The sequence below is a fragment of the Psammomys obesus genome, unplaced genomic scaffold, assembly GCF_907164565.1.
Source record: "Psammomys obesus unplaced genomic scaffold, mPsaObe1.curated_primary_1811, whole genome shotgun sequence".
Taxonomy (NCBI): Eukaryota; Metazoa; Chordata; class Mammalia; order Rodentia; family Muridae; genus Psammomys; species Psammomys obesus.
In genome coordinates this window covers 5,706,253-5,726,987 of record NW_026596158.1, presented here as the reverse complement: position 1 = coordinate 5,726,987, position 20,735 = coordinate 5,706,253, and the positions used below count along the sequence as shown (strand labels likewise).

At 46.7% G+C, this 20,735-nt stretch overlaps 1 protein-coding gene across 1 annotated transcript in view; it reads right to left on the bottom strand.

The window, feature by feature from the left end:
* The window catches only part of Tshz3 (teashirt zinc finger homeobox 3), a 39,693-nt gene that overhangs the window by 18,221 nt on the left and 737 nt on the right, over positions 1–20,735 (bottom strand). The window lies entirely within an intron of this gene.

Below are 20,735 nucleotides of genomic sequence, written 5' to 3'. Positions count from 1 at the left end.
TAATATGTAGAAAGCACTAAGTAATAATATAGCACCCAGTAAGGACTACCCCTGACCTCACTTGTCACCCAGTCAACAGCACTCTCCTCATTCGGCATCCAGATACCCTCACACAGCCAGTCAGAACTCAATCAGCATGTATCCAGGCCTCACATGACTTATACAAATCATAATGAAATCTTTCTAGCTGGTTTAAAGAAACCAAAGGAAGGTTTCATAGTTACAAACCATTTGCAATTGTGATTGACATGTATATGCTAATAGATTCCAACCTCCTTTTTACTTAATAAATTGGATATCTCCAAACCAGTCTATATAAAAAAATAAAAATAAATTAAAAAAAAACACCCACTGGTTGGTGTATTACAGTATTTTTTTAAATATCCTGCCTCATAAACTTATATCAATGTTTATTTAGTATGAGTTCAGTGTTTCTTAACTCAGGTACCTTCCATAAAGTATGGAAGGATGGGGGAGAAGAAAGGAGGAGAGAAGATGAGGAAGAGGAGGAAGGGGAGAGAAGGATGGGGTGAAGAGAGAAGAGGAGGAAAAAAGGAGGGGGGAGGAGACAAATAACATAGGGTGGCAGCCTCGCTCACTGGAACATTCCTTCCTGCTGTAGCCTTTGCACAGAGGGTGTGGTGGCAGTATATATCAAGACTGGAAACATATGTACTCTGCTCCAGCTAGGAGTCTATAGCAGGGGAAAAGTTATGTATGGGCAAAAGAGGTCAGCCCTTTAAGTCTTTTTATCAGTATTTCTTAGACTGTCCCAAAAGTGGACAAACAAGCTCATAGCATGACATATGATATATCCATGGATACAACAATAAGACAGGATAAGGTGAAACAGTATTTGTGAAGACAGGAAAACAGAACCCTCCTTCGTAGCCGTGCAAGTACAACTTGTCTTAACCACTGCAGAAAGGTGGGGCATGGTCTAGAAAGTTGCACAGCCACGTACTCAGTCGCTCAGCAAGTTCGAGCCCAGAAGCAGCCCCAGCAGAAGCACAAACATCCAGCATGTAGCCCATGACATCCTTTGGAAAACTTCATCATAAGCTGGAAAATACGGGCTGGAGAGATGGCTCAGTGATTAAGAACACTGCCTGCTCTTCCAGAGGTCCTGAGTTCAATTCCCAGCAACCACATGGTGGCTCATAAGCTGTAAAACACTGAAAGGAACTAAATCAACAGTAAGAGAGGCACATCAGCATGACAGAATATTATGCAGCGGTGAAAAGAAAACTATCACAGGAAATACCACAGGAAATCCCAGAGGCTGGGGAGTTTGGCACCTGTGTAGAAGCCACTGATGAGAGGCTGCGTGTGTGAGCAAAGCATTTACCTAGAATTCTCCAGTGAGAGGCTAGGAGCTCGGCTAAGTGGTAGAGCAATTGTGTCGAATCCTCTCCAGTGAGGAGTTGGGGACATGGCTCAGTGGCATAGTCCTTGCCGAGAATCCATCAATGAGCTGCTGGGGCATGGATCAATGGCAGAATGCTTGCCTAGCATGTGCAAGACCCTGGGGCTCATCCCCAGCACTGCAGCAAAAGAAAAGCCCACAGACAATATTAAGTGAGGCTGCTGGACACAACAGAGAAGGCACCACTTAAATCCATTCGTGTAAATTTCAAATTTAGGCTGAACTAAGTTTTGGTGTCATAAGCCAAGAGTGTTGCTGCCCTTAAGAGAAAATAACCACAAAAAGGCAAAAGGACTCTGGACTGTCATGTGTGAGCCCTGGTAAAATGAATGCTTTCACCTGGGGAAAATTTATTGACCTACGCTAATGCACTGTCCTTTCAGTATGTTATAATGCAAATGAAATAAAGAAATGAAATTTACAAAGCAATATAATTCTTCAAGTGTTCACATAGGGAGAGCTCTCAGACACACTGTGGAAAATCAAAGAAGTCTATCATCTGGGGGAGCTCTGTGAAATGCGCCCCTGAAGAGGATCCCCAACCTGGATGTGAAGAGATCCGACAGCTTCGGGAGGGCATGTTCTGTTGAGAGGCAACTGGGGAATGAGGCTCTTGCCTGCCCTAGGTGGAGTGCTTCGAAGCCTGAGGAAAATCATAAAAGCAAACACACTTGTATTGTGCACCTGCTGCATGTCAGGCTCCAAAGGGGACCGTGTCCTACAGAGCCCACTGGAGGCCCTGCTCCCGTGCTCACAGGACACACAGTTCTATCTGGGGAGATGAGTTTCCTGTCCTGGGGCCTGGATGCAAAGTGCAGGTATCTGAGAAGCCACCTCTGCCAGAATGCCAGAATGTCCTATCCCCATCTATAGGCTGCCTCAGTTTCCCAGGGCTTCTGGCAGTCTGGGTGAAAATGGCACACACAAGGATAATGGACCGTAGGAAAAGAGGAAGCAAAAGGCGAACTTCACGCTTGAAGTGGAAACAAGAGGCAGGAACCACCATGTAACAGCAGTGGTTCCTAGCCTTCCTAATGCTATAACCCTTTCATGCAGCCCCTCCTATTGTGGTAACCCCCAGCCATGAAATTATTTTCATTGCTACTTCAAAGTAAATATGCTACAGTTGCAGATCGGAATGTTTAAGTATCTGTATTTTCCAGTGGTCTTAGGCAGGTCATGTGAAAGCATCATTCCACCTCAAAAGGATGCAAGACCCACAGATTGAGAAATGCTGATCTAAGAGGAAGGCTCCTGGGTGAACTCCAAACCATGCCTGGAGCATGAGGCTGCAGCCATGGGTGGAATCACATCCCCGCTGTGGGAGCCAGGGGGCCTCAGGGGGTCTCTGTTACTTCAGAGTCAGGTCCAAGACTGGGCTCTGTCAGGGAGCCACTGAAGTGAATCCCACCCCTCCAAAAGCCCAGGGTATTCACACAGCTGTACTGATGACCTGAGTGGCTCTCTGAAGAGACTTGGGGCCACACTGCCTGGCAAAGCAGGTGTCTGTGAGACAGGGGCAGGGATGGCCCCGTGAGATGTGTAGGGTGACCCCTGCAGGCGGACATTCTTAGTGGGAGGGGATTACTGAAGCTAAGTTAGGCCTCCCACCTGCCTCATTCCTTCCTCCTTAAGACCAACAGAAAGACCTGATAGGAGAGCAGCCTGTCCGTGACATCTGTCACCCCAGTGATCACCTGGATTGCTCTGACTGCTCTGGCTGGCTGGGCAGCACCTCCTCTCTCATTGCTCCCCATATCCCTCCCGAAAGGGCTCGCTTGGTCAGTGAAGCAGGCCCTCCCCAGTGGATGAGGGTCATTCTTCAGTTAAGGGTAGAGGAGAGAGGTTGCTCCCTGCTAGAACCCCAAACAGCTCTCAAGAAAGCCCCATGAAGGATGTTCTGATTCTAATTCAGAAATGTCACACACACACACACACAGGGGAAGAAGCAAACTAAACAAACCAGCAGCTGGCCACAAACCCCTACCCGCCACACCGTCCAACCCTGAAGCGCTGACAGCCCCAGAGATTCCTCTCCTAAAACAGGACCACTGCTCCGCAGAGACCGATTTCAGAAGGCATTTCCTTAAACAAGTCAGGACCATGACAGTGGCACTAAGAACAGAGCTGCATGGAGCGCCAATGGTGTCCTCAGTAACCTATCTTTGCCTGAGAGCACTCAGGGACCTTGGGGATCCCATATGTCCCTGTGTCTTCATGCTTCCTGTACTTACAGAATGTCACTCTGGGCCTTTGCTCCTGTGGCTCAAAAGCATTTACCTTTGGGAACCCAGCAAGTGTCCTGTTTGCTGGGCACTTTGCTGTCCCCTCAGGCCTTGCCTGTCACTGTCACTTACACATATACAAGGCCCTTTCAGGATTTTGCAGCTGGAAATTGTAGATTCCTGTCATTGTCTCATTAGCCTCTGGTCCAGGCAGGGCCATGAACATGCTAACAACTGCTTGTTAAATCTCTGAATTCAATTACACTCTTCATTGAAAAGATGTCTTTAATCCTGGGAGGCAGAGGCAGGCCTCTGTGAGTTCTAGGCCAGGTAAAGCTACCCTGTCAAAAGAGAGAGAGAAAGAAATAAAGGAAGAAAGAAGAAAACATTGCATGAGTTAGATGTGGTGCCACACACCTGTAAAGCCAGCACTTGGGAAACTTGAGGCAGGGGGATCAGGACTTTGAAGCCACTCTGAGCTATAGAGAAAGACCCTGTCTCAAGAAAATGAAGCAAAATGGAGAAGCTGTTGTCAACAGAGAAGGCAGACTTCATGCTTGTAACTCATTACTTTTGTGCTTAGTTTATCTGAGGCACTCTGCACCCAGTAGCATTTCCAGAGAGTTAAAACCCAGGAGCCCACGAGACCAGTGAATAAAAGCACTTGCTCCACAGGCTTGAGGGTGTGAGTTTGATGTCTGGGACCCATGTAAAGACGGAAAGAAAGAACTTCTCCCACAGTTCCTCTGACCACCACACACATGCTGTGGCATGCATGCACGAACCCCCATGCATTATTGACCACATGTAACTAAAGCTACAAAACTAAAAAGAATAGGAAACCCCAGAACCAAATTTCCAGGACGTGGAGATCCCATTTGTGTACATCTATTTCAGCTGAGAAAGCCACCAGCCTGTGTGGGCAAGCTGAGTAACTGCCTATGGTAACTCTGTGCATGACCCAGTTTAGCTAAACAGCAAACAAGTGGCAATCCAGACAGCATGAAGCAAAACCCCACTGCAAGAAAGGGAAGATTGACTGAGAGATACAGATCAGAGCTGTCGTAGGAAAACACACGCCTATAATACCAGCATGTGCTGAACCAGAAGTTTGAACCCTGGTCTATGAACATCTAACAAGGTAGCCTCAAATAAATAAAAGTACCGAGCTCAGTGAGTATGAGTAACTGCTATGCAAGCGATTACAGGACCCAAGTTCAAATCCCCGCTCCCATGTAAAAGCTGAGCACTACTGTGCACGCCTGTAACCCCAGTGTTGAGTGGGCAGAGACAGACAATATCCAGGGAGAATGCTAGCCAGCCGCTCCAACCAAAACTTCAAGACCCTATCTCAAGAAAATAAAGTGGAGAGTCACCAAGGAAGCCACCTGAGATCTTTCTCTGGCCATTGCATGTATTTGCATGAGCACATGTAAATGAGCACATGCATAAATGCCCAGGATACATACAACACAGGAAAAGATTGTGGCATGAGGGACAGAACATGGCTCAGCACTTTCCCAACTGTGCCATACTGTGTAACTTCTCAGTTTCATGTGGCAAGCAGCTAGCCTGGGGTTGCAGCACATACCTGTAACCTCAGCACTCAGGAAGGTGACAAAGAGGAATGTCTAGTTCTAGACCAGCCTGGGCTAATGGTGACCCTCTACCTCAGAGGAGACAAAAAAAAAAAAAAAAAAAAAAACAAGAAAGTTAGAAAGAAGATATGAGATATGAGGGAAGAACCCCTAATTCTTTAAGGGAGTCACACAGTTACCGCCTCAGACCAGACTGGGCAAACTAGAGTGACATCTTGGAAGACTGTAGAGACACAAAACATGCAATGCAGTATTCACAGCACATGCCTCACAGTGGAGTGACTAGAGCTCTCTTGAGGGTCCCAGTCACAGAAGCCAGGCTCTTCTCTTGGTCATAGGGAAATCGTCTAATCTACAAACACAAATGCAAGGGCTGCCGCCAGGGTCACTAGAGCCTAGAATCCCATGACCACCACCTGTAACATCAAGTCCACTGGGTGCAGAAAAAGAAGACAGGAATATTGGTAGTGTCGCCACCACCAGGAATGAGGACACCTGTGCTCACAGGACCCTTTGTGCATACAGGGTATAGCCTAAAAACTGGATTTGTAGAGTCCAGCTGCAAAGAGTCACAGGGTAGGGACTATGGGTGTGGTTCAACCATAGAGCACCTTCCTAGGATCCTCCAGTGAGGGGCTGAGGTGTGGCTCAGTGGTAGAGCATCTGCCTAGAATCTCCCAGTGAGGGGCTGGGGTGTGGCTCAGTGGTAGAGCCCCTGCCTAGAATCTCCCAGTGAGGGGCTGGAGGTGTGGCTCAGTGGTAGAGCACTTGCCTAGAATCTCCCAGTGAGGGGCTAGGGTGTGGCTCAGTGGTAGAGTACTTGCCTAACCCACACAAAGCCCTGGTTCCATGCCAGCATTACAAATCAGACTAACAACTCTCCACCCAAACCAGAACAAAAAGTAAAGCAAAACTAAAGCTGAAAACAAATCACAGACCAACAGTGAAAACTATTTTGTGGGTTTCCCACCCGGGTATCACACCCACCCCACGCCACAGTCCATCTCTCAGGCTTTCTTCTTGCTGGCTGCAACAGTATGAACAGTTTATAGCTGCCACTATGAACACATAATGTCACACGAGCAAAGGCACTTGTCAAATGCCTTTCCCTTACAAGCACCCTCATCATGACCTGTGTTAATGAAGTTAATTGAATTTAAGATCAATAATGGTTAATTATTGCAATTTGACATTCAGAGATAAATGGCTTTAAGACAGAGAAGTGTGTGTGTATGAGAGAGAGAGAGAGAGAGAGAGACAGTGAGAGGAGAGTGTGTATATGTGAGTGCATGTGCGTGAGAGTGTTGTGTGAGAGGAGAGAGGAAGATTGTGAGAGAGAGGGGGGAGAGGAAGTGTGAGAGAGAGAAAGAGAGAGAATGCCTGTGTGTGAGAGAGAGACAGAGAGAAAGGAGAGAGGAAGAATGTGTAATTGTGTGTGAAAGAGAAAGAGAGAGTGTTGTGAGGGGGTGTGTGTGAGAGAGAAAGAGTGTGTGAATGTAAGTGAGAGAAAGAGAGAATGTGTGTGAGAATGTGAGAGAGGGAGGGAGGGAGCAATGAAGCGTATAGGTGCGTGAGAGAGAAAAAACGAGGTGTCTGTGTGTGTGTGCATGCGTGTGTGCGCTCTTCAAAGCAGGTGAACTCGTTACAAGCCTAAGAGGGATCCCACAAGCCTTCCATTGATTCCAGCACAATCTGATCGACTTCGCCCTCTGATGAATGTGGGCTTTTCAGAGCTACAACTAAATGTTCTACACAAGACTTCCCTAACCCTTGTCACCGGCCAGATCTATATATGCTGTACACCAGAAATCTATTGAGATAGATTAAAGACCAGCAGGAGAAACAGAGCCTCTTCAATAAAGGTGAGGGTTTATTATATTGACTGCTAATGTAAGTTAACTGTATGCAGTTATGGATGCTTATAGATCAGGGCAGTTTAATTTGGACCAGCTGGATATGATTATAATTGAACATGATTTTTTTTTATATCAGCAAAGATGGACTCAATTCAACATGTAGGGGGGAAAATATCCAAGTCAGAATGGTAGTGGCTACTAATTCCTTAGACGGTGAGTCACCACTGGGGCTGGCCACAGAACAGCTCACCTGGATATGTGCTGTGTTAGCCGTCAACACCAAGCTGCCAGCCCCGATCCTGCAGCTCACTAGATGCGAGTGTCTCATCCTGACTGAACTGAGAAGCCCCAAGGAGGTTACAGGAGCACACCTCTGTTGAAGGTGTCCCCAGAGCTACCCTCTGAGGAGGACGAACCACCCTGAATATAGGTAGAGCTAATCCCTAGGCTGGGCGGGCAGGTAGAGTAAGGTGGAGAGAAAGAAGCCAGTGAGTGTCAGAATCTCCCTTTCTGTGTGTCTTGGGTACCACAACTCTGCTCTCCCACGCTCTCCCTGCCATGATGGGCTAACAGCTCTGAAGACATGATCTTAAGTAGGCCTTTCCTCCCCTAATCATTTTGCTCAGGAGGTCCGTCCATCTCAGTCACACACAAAAACTACAACCAAGATTCTGAGGGTCCAGTGCCATGGTGGTCTGTAGTGGTCCCACCTGACATCCTGAGGGGCCGATGTCCTGGTGGTCTGTGGGAGTCCCAGCACCTGGCATCCCAAGGGGCCAATGCCCTAGTGGGCGATGGTAGCCCCACCAGTCCAGAGTCTGCCTCATCTGAGTTCATCTGAGTTAGTGAAAACGTGCCTTTCAGGAGAGACGTAGCCCTCAAATGGGCCATAATGGTACCCCTACACACCCCTGAACTAGTAAAATGACCATTTATAAGATTCGTAATGACAAAGTCAGTGTTGGCAGGGAGGCAAGTCCTACTGATTGTGGAGCGCTGACAATAAAAACGCGGCTGAGGAGTTCTGTCAAAATGTAAGATTATGCAAAAACACCGTGGAGAACACTGCTAATCATCTGCTTGTGTCAATTACTTGAAGGGTCTCTGACAGCATATTTACATTAAACACATTTCAGAAGCAAAATCCTTAATGCTATATTGGAATATTCTTCATTGCCATTAGCGGATCTTTAAAAATTGCTCCCCCACCCCAACCCTCTGCTACAGTGGGGAAGATAGAGAGACAAGGCAGGCTGGGCCACGCCTGTGAGGATAGACTGGATGAGGATGGAATTCCAGCTCACAGGCTGTGAAGGATGAGGCCAACTCACACATGAGGGCTTCCCTGTCACGGGCACTCTGAGAGCAGATGACACGATTCTCTCCCAAAACCCCTCAGCCAAATGAAAAGCAGGCTTTTCCTCTTGGCCAGTGGTCACTCTCTCATGGTCACTGTCACTTTCCCTAACAAGGCAAATGATGAGCATGGAGTGGCGGTTACTGGAACTGAGTCAAAGACAAGAGAGCAAGAGAGCAAGGCAACTGACTCCTCTCTTCCCAGATATTCAGGATGCTGTGGCAGGAGGATGGCAAGTTGAAGCCTGGGCTACACAGTGAGTACTTGCTGGGCTGTGCATGATGCCTCCTCTGCAGGCCATCTTATTCATACAGAGAGCATGAAAATAAAACAAAATGAGTGGCTTACGCAGGAGGTGGTCTGGCTGGGCGAGGCATAAGGCAATGGCCTGGCCTTGGCCTTGTTCTGGATGGGGTGGGGGAAAGCACCTCATGGCTCATGAACAGAGCCTCCCTCCAACCCATGTGCAACGGAGGATGTGGTCAGAAAACCCAAGGACCCTGGGAAAACACACCTGAATCCCCTCAGAAGTCACGCCAGCCTGATGGCCACAATGGCTACGTGACAGCCACAGCCACAGCCACACAAGTGCATTCTAAGTACTTTCCTGAACGCTCTTTGCTCTTCGGTTGGCTGCCTCCTGTCCCTTTCTTATGCCCTGAGGTCGGCTGGGTCAATCCCCCTGATTTGTTGCGTCCCACTCAGACACACCGGATTAAGTGGGAAGCCACAGGCTGAACTTAAGTGACTAGGGCTCTCTCTCCCATTCCACGCCGAGGCTGTCTGAGCCCCAATGATTTATTTTGCTGCCTTCAGAGATCCCATCCCACAAGCAAGAGGTGACATCCCCTCCCCCTTGGTTTTGTAATGTTTTGTTTGCCATGTTGAGGACAGGAGCCAGGGTTTTGGCAGATTCTAGGCAAAGGCTCTGTGACTGGGCCGCAGCTCCCGCACCTTTCAAGTCTACCTTGAGACAAGGTCTCACTGAACAGCCCAGGAGGGCCTTCTACTTGGGATCCCTCTGCTGTGGTCTGCTGCATAGCCCTCATGGCAGACCTACTCCACCAGACTCAGGAATCCGATGCCGGTTTTGTTACAAGTGAAACAGCAACGGGTCCAGTCATTCTACAGAAATCTGGCATGCCCCAAATCTACCAAACAAAGACTCCATGCCACAGCAGCCGAGATATTCATTTAGGGTTAACAGCTCACAGGGCAGCTGGGATTGGGGATTGCTCAAAATGCAGAATAATGGACCTGATGCCCACATTATCCAGAGGCTGACGTCAGGAACATCCCCGCCCTTTGTGACTGTACCCTAGAATGTAAGGTAGAAGACAGACACAAGACTCCAGGTCACACCTGAACTACTAAGAAATGCATGGGGCTGGCCACATACCAGTTATCCCAGTATTCAGAAGGATTAAGAGTTTAAGACTAGCCTGAGTTTCATAGAGAGACTTTATTTTAAAAAAAAAATCCAGAATTAAATAACAGAATAAAACAAAGAAGTACATAGGACAAAGAAAACAAAAAATGATACACACCATTCACAAACAGCCTATCCAAGGGATTCAACATTTGACATTATTTTAGAAATTGGGACATATTATTTATACAGAAATCTTTGTGTTTCATGAAGTAAGAGCCATGCTATCCTCACTCTCAAGAAATATCTCTAATTAACCTTTAAGGGATACTATATGAGTGTTTACTTTTACCTGAAAACACCACACCACACCACACACACACACACACACACACACACACATACACACACACACCAGAGAGAGAGAGAGAGAGAAAGCTGTCCAGACATATCTGAGGGACAGGTTATAGGACCCACGCATGGAGGATCCCAGAATCCAGAGACACTTGGGTTTCCTCACACAGCTTGCTGCTGTGCTTCCCTAAGACCCCACAGCCCTCCCAGGAACTTAAATTGTCTCTGGGTCACCGTCAGTGCCTAACATGGTAGAAATGCTCTGTGCACTGCCTCTGTTTGGTTTGGTTTGTTCCTAGAATAGTGGCAAAAAAATAAAAAGTCCACCATGGCCATCTTCTCTGCTTTCTGTTTTGTTTTCAGTTGTTTGTAGTTTTTAAGGAGCTCAGGCTGGCCTGAAACTCCAGATCCCCCTTCATCAGTCTCCAATCAGCGCTGGGATTACAGGTGTGTAAACCGCTATGCCTGGGTCCTGATACATTTAATTCTGAGATTTTTTTTTTTTTTACCTATGGCTAATTGAAGCTGCAGGTGCCATACTCATTAATCCAAAAGGTTAACTATATAAACACACACACATACACACAAACACACACACACACACACACACACACACACACTTTTCCAGCTGGGTGCTCACACAGTTGCTGCATCTACCCCAAGCTAAGTGTCCTTGTTCAAACTGAGACCTCTGTTGAAGACACCACAGGTTATCATAAGAGCATCAAAAGCCAAAAGCCATTGTTTGACATGGTCCAAATCTGTTCATTTCTCAGTAGACAGTAATAAGAAGTTATGAGGCTGCAATTCAGAGCACTGACTGCTCCTGAAGAAGACCTGGATTTGATTGCCATCACCCATTCGGTGGCTCACCATCACCTAGGCCTTTATCACCTTCTCTGGATTCTGCAGGCACTGTACACATGTGGTGCACAGGCATACATATAAGCAAACACTCATACACATAAAATAAAAATAAATCCTAACAAAATGATGTTATAGGCAAACACTGTGGCTTGAGTTCATTTTGGTTTTTAAATATATGTATTACGTATAAATACACATTAAAAATCTATATACATTAACAGAAACACACACCTACTCACAAAACACAAATGAAACTCTATGTGCATCTGTTACCCTAAAAGTTATTCTTCAAGTACATTATAACACGATTACAAACAAACACAAGTGAATATACTAGACAAGTCAGTCAAACTCAGGTGTGACAACATACATCTACAACTCCAGCACTCCAGACACTAAGGCAAAAGGAGGATGGGGAGTTTTAAGCAAACCTGTTCTGCCTAGGAAGACCCCGACTCAAAATCAAAACAAGAAGAGAAGCAAGTCATGGCAAGGAGTCGGGGCAGCGGCAGGGGGTGTGTGTTGAATCACCCCACTCCTGATACTTAAACATCCACTTCAACAAAGCATCCCTCTGTGGCTGCTGAGATGCAAAACCTGTACTCTGCACACGGACCCTTATCCACATGCTGAGGGCATGCCGTAACCTGCACCCCGGTATTGGTCACACTGCAACCCAGGGGGAAGCCAGACCCTTCTTCTATCTGACAGCCTGGTATACCAATTTGCCCACGCAGGAGTCAATATTGGTTGTGTCCAGAGCTGAGACATCAAGAGCAAGATCCTGTTCATAGAGGCATGAGCAGGGGAACTTGGGATCTAATCAACACCCTGGCCTTTACCTCTTAAAGCTACCTGGGGGCCTGTTATCAGTGCATTTGGGGAGGACCCCCTATCTTCTGGGTGCCAGCTCTCCTACTCTCCTCTTTCCTTCTTACTCAGCAAGGTCTGCAAGCTCAATACTGGATGTGAGGCCTCCCAAAGGGGTTGACTAGAGCCCTCTGGTTCAATTGTGATAGGCCTTGGTTTTGGCCTACACCGGCAAAAACAAATGGAGTTCAGAGCGATGTGTATTTTTTTTCCTGAGGACCCCTGGGGGATTCACAGTAGAAGGATTACAACAACATGAGTGGATTCTTCCTAGAGACAGGAGATATTTAAGGAGTTTTTACCCCTCAACCCACACACCCATGCATGCTTTCTCTGCAAGGACCTCCCAGGGTGCATAGTTTAATACACACATTTTACAGCTGGCTTCTTCTCCAGGAAACTGGCTTATTGGGACACAGCTGACTATGCAGGGCCGGGACCTAAACCGGCTATCTGGCTTTAATTTCACAACACACATCTCTCCCCTTCCACCTTCCTAGCGGGTCTCCACCTTCCGAGCTCTGCAGCTGTTTACAGACAGAATGACCCCTCCTCCCTACAAACCGTCAAACTGGGACAATCACAAAAAAAAAAAAATTAATCTCGAGTTTTTGAAATATCAAAACCTTAGAACGTATAATTAAATTAATCACCATAAATTACTTTTTAGCACTGAGAGTTGGATTTATAATATCATTTTCAAACCTCTCTGCGAGATTTAAATATTTTATAGCATATGGAGTTAGAGGGAAATGTGTCTAAGGGCTTAAATATCGCCACAGAGCAACCGACTTTGACAAAAACCGTAGCACAACTGTTTCGAAGGTAGTTTGTAAAAATTATTTATTTCCATACCAGTTAATTATGATGGGAGTCTTTGTTGAATGCACAAGCATTAAAAAAGTGCTGATATTTTATGCATCTTTAACTGGAGCGAGATTCCCTGCAGCGCACTGGTAACTCCTTGACATTTAGCATTCACTCACAGCAACTGTAATAAGGGGTTTGATTGCTTCCTTTGCAGATGCAGTAATTTAATAACTGTGATCAGTTGCATAAATTTACTATACAACCATCTTAAGTTAGCCACATTAAAATTAAGCAAAATTGTAATCTGTTGACAGATTATCGCTACTGAACAATTGCACTGAAAGTGTTTTAGATTAGCAAGTGGCACGGGCATTTGTGTTTTATAAGCTTGTAAAAAAAAAATACAGCAGCTTCCTCCCCTCTGCACCCAGATCTCCAGTCATCCCCTCCCCAGCCCAACACACATCTCACAACTGGATCCTTGCACGGAATTCCAGGCTTCCCGTTCAATCCTCTGAACTCTGGATCCGGATATTTGAAATGTTTTATATGGTGAATTCCGCCCTACTGGAAAGAAAAACAAATAAGAAGCAATGTGTCGCTTGCTTTCTTCTTTCCTCCTTCTCTGCAATCAGTAATCTCCTTTATGCAACTTTCCAATCGGCGCCTCTGAAGGGCCAGGCAACCTCTGAGCATGGGCTGTCTAGGAATAAAATGAGCGATTTTGTACCTTGCTGGAGAAAGAGCAAGTGCCCTAAGTGCCCTAAGAGTGAGCCCCTACAGCGGACATTAATGGAGACCACACAGACTCCTTTTCCTTAGTTGCTAAAGATCCCCTCACTTAGGGTGTCGGTCTTTCCACTCAGGTTGACCAAGTTGATTTTGCCTCCAGCACAGTGGAAAAGCACAGGGCACCCAGAGACCCACATTCCCGCTCTGCACCCCTCTGGCTGACTTTTCAGAGCAATGTTTAGCCAAGCAGGGAAGTCAGAATAACTGTTTCTGATACTTCGCAGCAAATATCTTTAACCATCTGTTTACACTTGCCAAATATGCCTTCAAGTTTCCAATTTTATCAGTATATAAAAAGAATATCTGTTTTTAAAAAAAATTGTAAATATCTTGTGATGTATCTTTACATAATTCAAGAGAAATTTAAAAATTTTTTTCACAGAAAGCCAGCATGATCCCAGATTTGTTTAAACTTTCATTTACATAGAGGCTTGGGGTGGAAGCCACAAAATGGGGGTAGGCACGGTTTTTCTGGAACGTCCAAATGTCAAAGGTGAGTGTCTTGCTTATACAATGACTGAAAAATGGGGGTGGCCTCCTTCCTGGGGTAGCCACACAGATGTAGCCTGTCATATCAGAAGGCGTGGGGGTGGGGGTGGGGTTCCCTTCCACACAGGTGGCATGCCAAGGCTGGGCGGAAAGCTTCCTTGGGAGCAAAGACCACTGCTGAGCTTGACAAATTGGATGGGACTTCACTACCAAATTCCCTGCCAAGAGGCCTAACAGTCAAGTGTCTGTCTTCTTCTCATCACCTCGGAGTGATGCTCTGACTTTGACACAGTGTCTCCGTGGCTTAAAGACGGAGTTGATGCAAAGTGATCGAGAAACCCAAGGTCTGAATAACTTTCACAAGCCAAGCAAAAGCACCTTCCACCATAGGCTCTTTCATATCAAGCGGGAATGCGTTGTGTGCACGTATGCTTGTTGTGTGTGCGCACATGCATGGGTTTATAAGTGCATGTAACCGCGTCCTCATTAAAAGCAGAGAACCTGGATTTCAGCAGCTGCCACCTTTACCAGTGATTCCTTATAATAAAGGACAGATAGATACCCTCAGCTAGGTTTGTTTGCTTCTAATTATAACTAATTGCACTTCTAAATATGTTCTTTAGGGTTAACCACGTGTAGAAAAACAGGTAGAAAAGAAAGAGAAATGCACCGGTATTATTAAAAGAAAGAGAAACACACTAATTAGCTGAGTGGTATACTCATTGCAATGTTTAATAATATTTTTTAACATCCCAGCATACGCTGCAGAATAAAAAATTACCCACAGCACCACCTGTGCATTCCCTGGGACACAGGATTTAGACTTCTCCCATGCAGTCCTGGAGTCCTCCTTTCTAAATATTGCTTTGATATTTCTTGGTATTCCACCCTGTCCCACCCCCGCAGATTAGAAGCCAAAAACATGATAGTAAATTTTTGTTCCCCATCAAAGCCTTTTAAATAACATCTCCACAAAGCTCAATTTAATTACATAACTCAAGTGCTTGAGGAAAATAAAAAAAAAAAAAAATCACATCTATTCCTATCTTTTTGGAAGCTGCCTCCACCCGGTTCTGTATGTACAGAACGTATGAACTGCGTGTGAGGTGCCAAGGGCCGCCCTGCTCCCCAAATCTGGGTGGGATAGGATGCCATCGTCCCCTGGATCCTCTCCATCTGCTCAGACTTCCCCTCTTACTATATTCAGCGAAGGTTCTGGGCTGTGCTCGGTCTGTGATGGAGCCAACTGCACATGGCTGGGCAGATGAGATGCTGAAGAGACACTGGGTGTGTGGAGGGCCTGGGGCTGGGCCTAGAAGCCCTGGTCCACCCTCTCACCCAGGCTGAGGGAAGAGCTGGGGTTGCCAATCTATTGGGATCTGACAGTTAAAACGAGATAACACATGGCCAAGGCCAAGATGCTGCTCAGGCCTCCTGGCCTGGCCTCCCGCAAACTCTACTTTGGACGGTGGGTCAGTCGTATACAAACAAAGCCTTAACAGAAATGTTACCAAGGAAATAATAGCCATTTCCAATGATAATACACAATTTTAGCACTGGCGCTTGGCTGATTTAGGTGTTCGGCCAATGTGTCAAGCAGGCTGCCTTCCTGAGGCGGGCTTTAATGGGTAACTGGCAGGCTCTGGCAGCCTTATTTCTGCTGTAGATTTGGTCTGTCATTGAGTATCCAATACTTGCCATTCATCTTTGATCTCTTTGGACAGGCCTGATCAAAAGATGTCATTTGACCTGCTACACTTGGCAGAAACTTGTATGACTCTCATAAAGGGGCCACCCCAGCTATAAATAAAATGACATTATTATTTTTCTGTCCTATCATGTAGAAGAGACAATTATGATAATGTAGTGTCTGTCATCGGGAGCCCAGCAAATTGCTAGCTCTCACGCAACTGTTTAGCTTTCTTATTTGTTTTTTGTCTGTTTTCCTCCATTTCAAGTTGAAAATAAAGCAGAATTGAAATCCCTAATACTCTGCCTCCCACTCCAATAGTCTCGGGGCTCCTTCCCATGGCAGTGACACGCAGGTGTGGCTAGCAGCTTGCATGTGTCAGCGGTGGGCTGCGGCTCTGTTGGCCAAGCTAGGCAACAATGGGATCCGGTCTGCCTGCCCTTCAGTTCAGTGTTTTAAAAAACAAACATCTGGAATTAGAACTGAGAGATGGGACTGCGGATGGGTAAAAATCACTGGCAGGTTTTATTGTGTTCCTAATCAGGACACAATGAGGAGAAAAATACACAACAGAAGGTTTACCCAAAAGGCATGATAAATGCAGCTAAGATTCGCTCCCTGGGGAGTCCCCAGCCTGAGTTACACTGGTCCAAGCATTTGTAACCTTTGCCAGGGTGGACTGACAAGGCATCGAGTCTTAGTCTGTTTCTGGAAATAAGAGGCTTGGGTACTGTGAGTCTGCCTCCTTCCACGAATAGGGCTCTGTGGACGCCCAGGATCAACAGCTAGAGACAACAAGCCTCTTGATGATGGTAGTAATCACTGCGTTCCTGTGAGGATCGGGGACAGGTATCCACCCACCGTGTGTCAGGAACCTGTCCTGCTGTACAGTCTCAGTCAGTGGTCTTTCCTCAGAAGAGTGATCAGAGAGAGCCGGAAATGGCAGAAAGAGGTGGCAAGATCCTGGTAGATAAGCACCAAATTCAAAATGTCCATTGATGGGGGGTGGGGAAGAACCGAAGAAAGGGAGCTAGGCTGGAGTACTGTAATTAATGGTAGGGTGAGGACCACTTCAGAACCTTCCTTCTGTGCAGAGCATAGCCACTGGGACAGGCCACCACCTGTCTGCCACCTTCTCTAAGGCTAAACCAAGGGTTTTCTCTTCCTTGAGCTGTGACTGTGGAGCTGTCCCCTCACAGGGCCTGCTCCTACTGCAGCTGCCTCTGGAACTTGGGCGAACGGGAGCATTGCAAGGCATGAATATACACACTGGGGGCTTTCTTGTCACCGTCTGAGCCACACCGCACACACAGGACCAGGACTCAGAGGTTCCTAAAGTAAAGTGCCGCTATTTGCCCATTCCGGTAACAAGATATGAGACCACCCAAAGAGAGCGAGTCTTGTGGGTGGGAAGTGACAGAACAGGAAGATGGGAGAAGCAGAGGGGCAGATTCTGATTTTGTCTGCTCAAGGAAGGTCTCTAGCTGGACAGAGACCCCTTGAGCCAACTCTGCAAGAACAGGAGCATGAGGTGTGCCAGAACGTAACTGAGACTCTCCTGCTTGCGTATGCAAGAATCATTATCTGCAAGAGCATATATCTCTGTGTTCTGGCATAGTGGAGGGGGTCAAGAAAGCTCTGGAGGCAGTATCCAAACTGGAATATGTAGGCAGGAAAATAAACAGTGGAGAAAACCCAGCATTCCTTTAGTGATCCAAGCCTGATTTCTGTCTCAAAACATCAGATAATGTGGCCCAAAAAAGAAAAGACAACTCTCAAGACTGACACCAGTGGCATATTGTTTCTTTAGAGGCAGGGCACCCCCACTTTCAGGAAGCCACCTCAGTTTCCTTCACCTCCTTGGACAAGTAACCTATCATTTTGTTTTTGGTGTCACACTAACACCAGGGACAAGCATCCAGAGAAGTTGGCAAACACCTCCTGCATGGATGAACGCAGAGACTTACAAGACTTACACTCTGGGCCAGAAGGGCAAGAAACAGAAAAGGCAGGACTGGATGCTGGTTTTTTGTTTGTTTGTTTGTTTGTTTGTTTGGGTTTTTTTTTTTTTTTTTGGTCCACATGGCATGATGCCAAGTGTCATCTCAGGCCTGGATTCACGGTCTTCTCTATCTGAGTACCTCTGGGACTTGGGCAAGTGACCACGTCTGTCTGAGCTCCTGATCTTGACAGCTCCAGGCATTCTCCTTCTGAGAACTGTTCGTGGAATTATGCACACGGAGCACTTAGCACAAAACCTAGCACTGGGCAGACGTTCAATAAAGAGAAGTTATTTCTGGTTATAGAAATGATGTTTCATCTGCAAGGATGATCCCTACGGTGACAAGGGCAGGATCTCCATGGTGACAGGAGCGGTCCCCCACCAGGCCCACCCATGCAGCTGGCAGAATCCTCACACACTCAGGAAGCTCTTGCCAATGCACACAGCTGACTCTTGAGTCGGGGAGGACAGTTCACCTCCACAAGGTGGCAGCCCGACTGGGGAGCTTCCATCATCCCAAACCCAATCCCAGGTCAAGAACTCCACCAGTTAGAAAGCCGGTCAGACTCTAGGCTAAGCACAGATATTTTGGTTACACACCAGATAAGCCTCAAGCAGGATGGACTAGGGGCAGGGATAATGGTGAATAGACACTAATCTGCCTGACACTCTGGTTGTGAATTTATATATGAGCTCATGTTACTGTAGCAGAAGCACCTAAGCGGCAGGAGAAAATACAAAGAAGAGAAAACAATGGGTATCAAAATCCTGTAGAGCCCCGCTGGGCAGCTTCTCTTTACCAAGAGTGAGAAGCAAGATAAGGGATTATGGTCTGTGACTAGACAAGTCCGTCTCTTAAGGGAAGAGAAGTCTTGGTTCCACACTGGGGACTTTCTTGTCATCTTCTGAGCCACACCGCACAGCACACACAGGACCAGGGCTCAGGGGTTCCTAAAGTAAAGTGCCGCTATTTGCCCATTACCCTTCATCCATGGGGCAGAAAACAGAGGACAAAAGGTTTAGGGGGATTTGGGGCACTTGGGCTAAGAACCAAAAGGTCAGAAGAATAGGGAAATCCAGCTGAAAACCTATTTAGAGCCTGGGCTGCTGGCACATGCCTGTCATACTTGGGAGATTGAAGCTTAAGGATCACAAGTTTGAGGGTCTACCTACGTCTAAAAGCCTAGGCAATTCCATGTGCCCTTGTCTCAAATATAAAATAAAAAGGAACTAAGTAAAAGAGGGAGGGGCTGGGGGCATGGCTCAGTGGTAGAGCTCCGGCCTAGAATCCCCCAGTGAGGGGCTGGGGGTGTGGCTCAGTGGTAGAGCACCTGTGTAGAAACCTCCAGTGAGGGGCTGTGGTGTGACTCAGTATTAAAAAGCTTGCCTACGAGTTCCAAAGGGCCTATATCCATTCAGTGATAGAATAAAAGACCCATGAACACAGCCACTTCTCTTGGCATCCTAGCTTCTCCACCTCACTGACTTCCAGGCTCAATTCCCCTATCTTATTGTAAAATGGGAGTAAGGACATGACCTTTTCCTAGGCCTGCTATGGCCAGGGCCACTGGAAGAAAAGTATTCTATATACTTCTCTCTGCATACACCAGGAAGTAGGCCTTAACACTACCCCAGGTTTGAACTGAAGAATCACCAGATCCCAGCTTAAGTCAGAGAAACAAGCAGAAGCTCACAACAGACAGACCTAACAAAACCGCATTCACTGACCATATAAATAGCTCAGTTAAAATGAATGAATGCTGAATAGGACTTTCAAATCCATTTCTTCAGGTGTACCGAACACACCACAGATGCTGTGAGGGCAATTCCCCTGCTGGATGGCTCAAATCAGAACTTTCTACACACACGGCAGAACATTCTGTTGTTCTGGCTAGCCAGGAACCTGTCCCTGCACCTCCTAAGTCCTCCGGGTCCCCTGATGTCTCACCCTGCCACTCCCCTCTCAGTACCCCAGCTGAGATCACACACACACACACACACACACATACACACTTTCCTTCAAGAACACGTCTCTACCACTTTGAGGACTATCAGGACCCCTTCGAGAAGCTAACAAAAGCCGATGAAGGTAACAACCTGAACTGTCTCACAGCCTGGGGGGGTGGGTCCCCTCCTGAACCACAGTTATAAATTGCTCCCTTGTCTGTCCTGTCTCTTTCCTTCTGATCGCTTCAAAGGAAGAAGTATCCAGTGGGCACCATCAGTCTTTAACACCATCCTAACGCGTGCTAATCTTTCAGATGAGAGATACAGTGTCCGATACAGGCTGTAGGCAGGCAGGAGAATCCAGCTAGAATTTAATGACATTGTTTGATTTCACCACATTTATTTTTATGGTTATTTTCTCTTTATGGCAAGTGATTCTGGCTCTTCATTTATAGGAGTGACACACTTTCCTTTTAAAAATAATTTATTTGAGTTAAAACGTGTGTAAATAATAACGTTCAGGCAGTATGTGTGGCATGAAGATATGTCAAACAGTGTGGCAGGTTTGGGATACTGGATGCTGTGCCTGCCTCTAAGCAAATCATAATCCCAGAGGGGTCCAGGAAGAACCTCTTGAGAGGGAGGGTCTTGGTCTCCTAGTTAATAAACAGGATTTGCTAGTAGAATTTCCAACTCTCAGACTTCTCTTAAAGGACCAGTTTAGGAGATGGCAGTTATTAAGCCTTGATATGGATAAAGATGCTAATAAAAAATGTAAAATTTGCGCTGATCCATTACCAATTAAACACAGGTTATTTCACCCCCAAGCCCCTGCTCCAGAGCCTGGCTTCTGAGTAGCCCCACCTCTTCTGCTTCCATGGGCAGTGCTGGAGGGTGGCTCTGGAGCCTGGGAGATGCGCTTGCCATCTGTGGATCCAGAGTATCTGGCAGGGACACGGCAGGGATGTTCCTACTCTCACCTGCCCGTCAGGCTATGGAAATACCTCCTGTCCCCACACATCTGCAGGGTCTCTGCGAGGTTAAGGCCTGTCCATCTTCCCCAGACGTTCGGTTACGGCACAG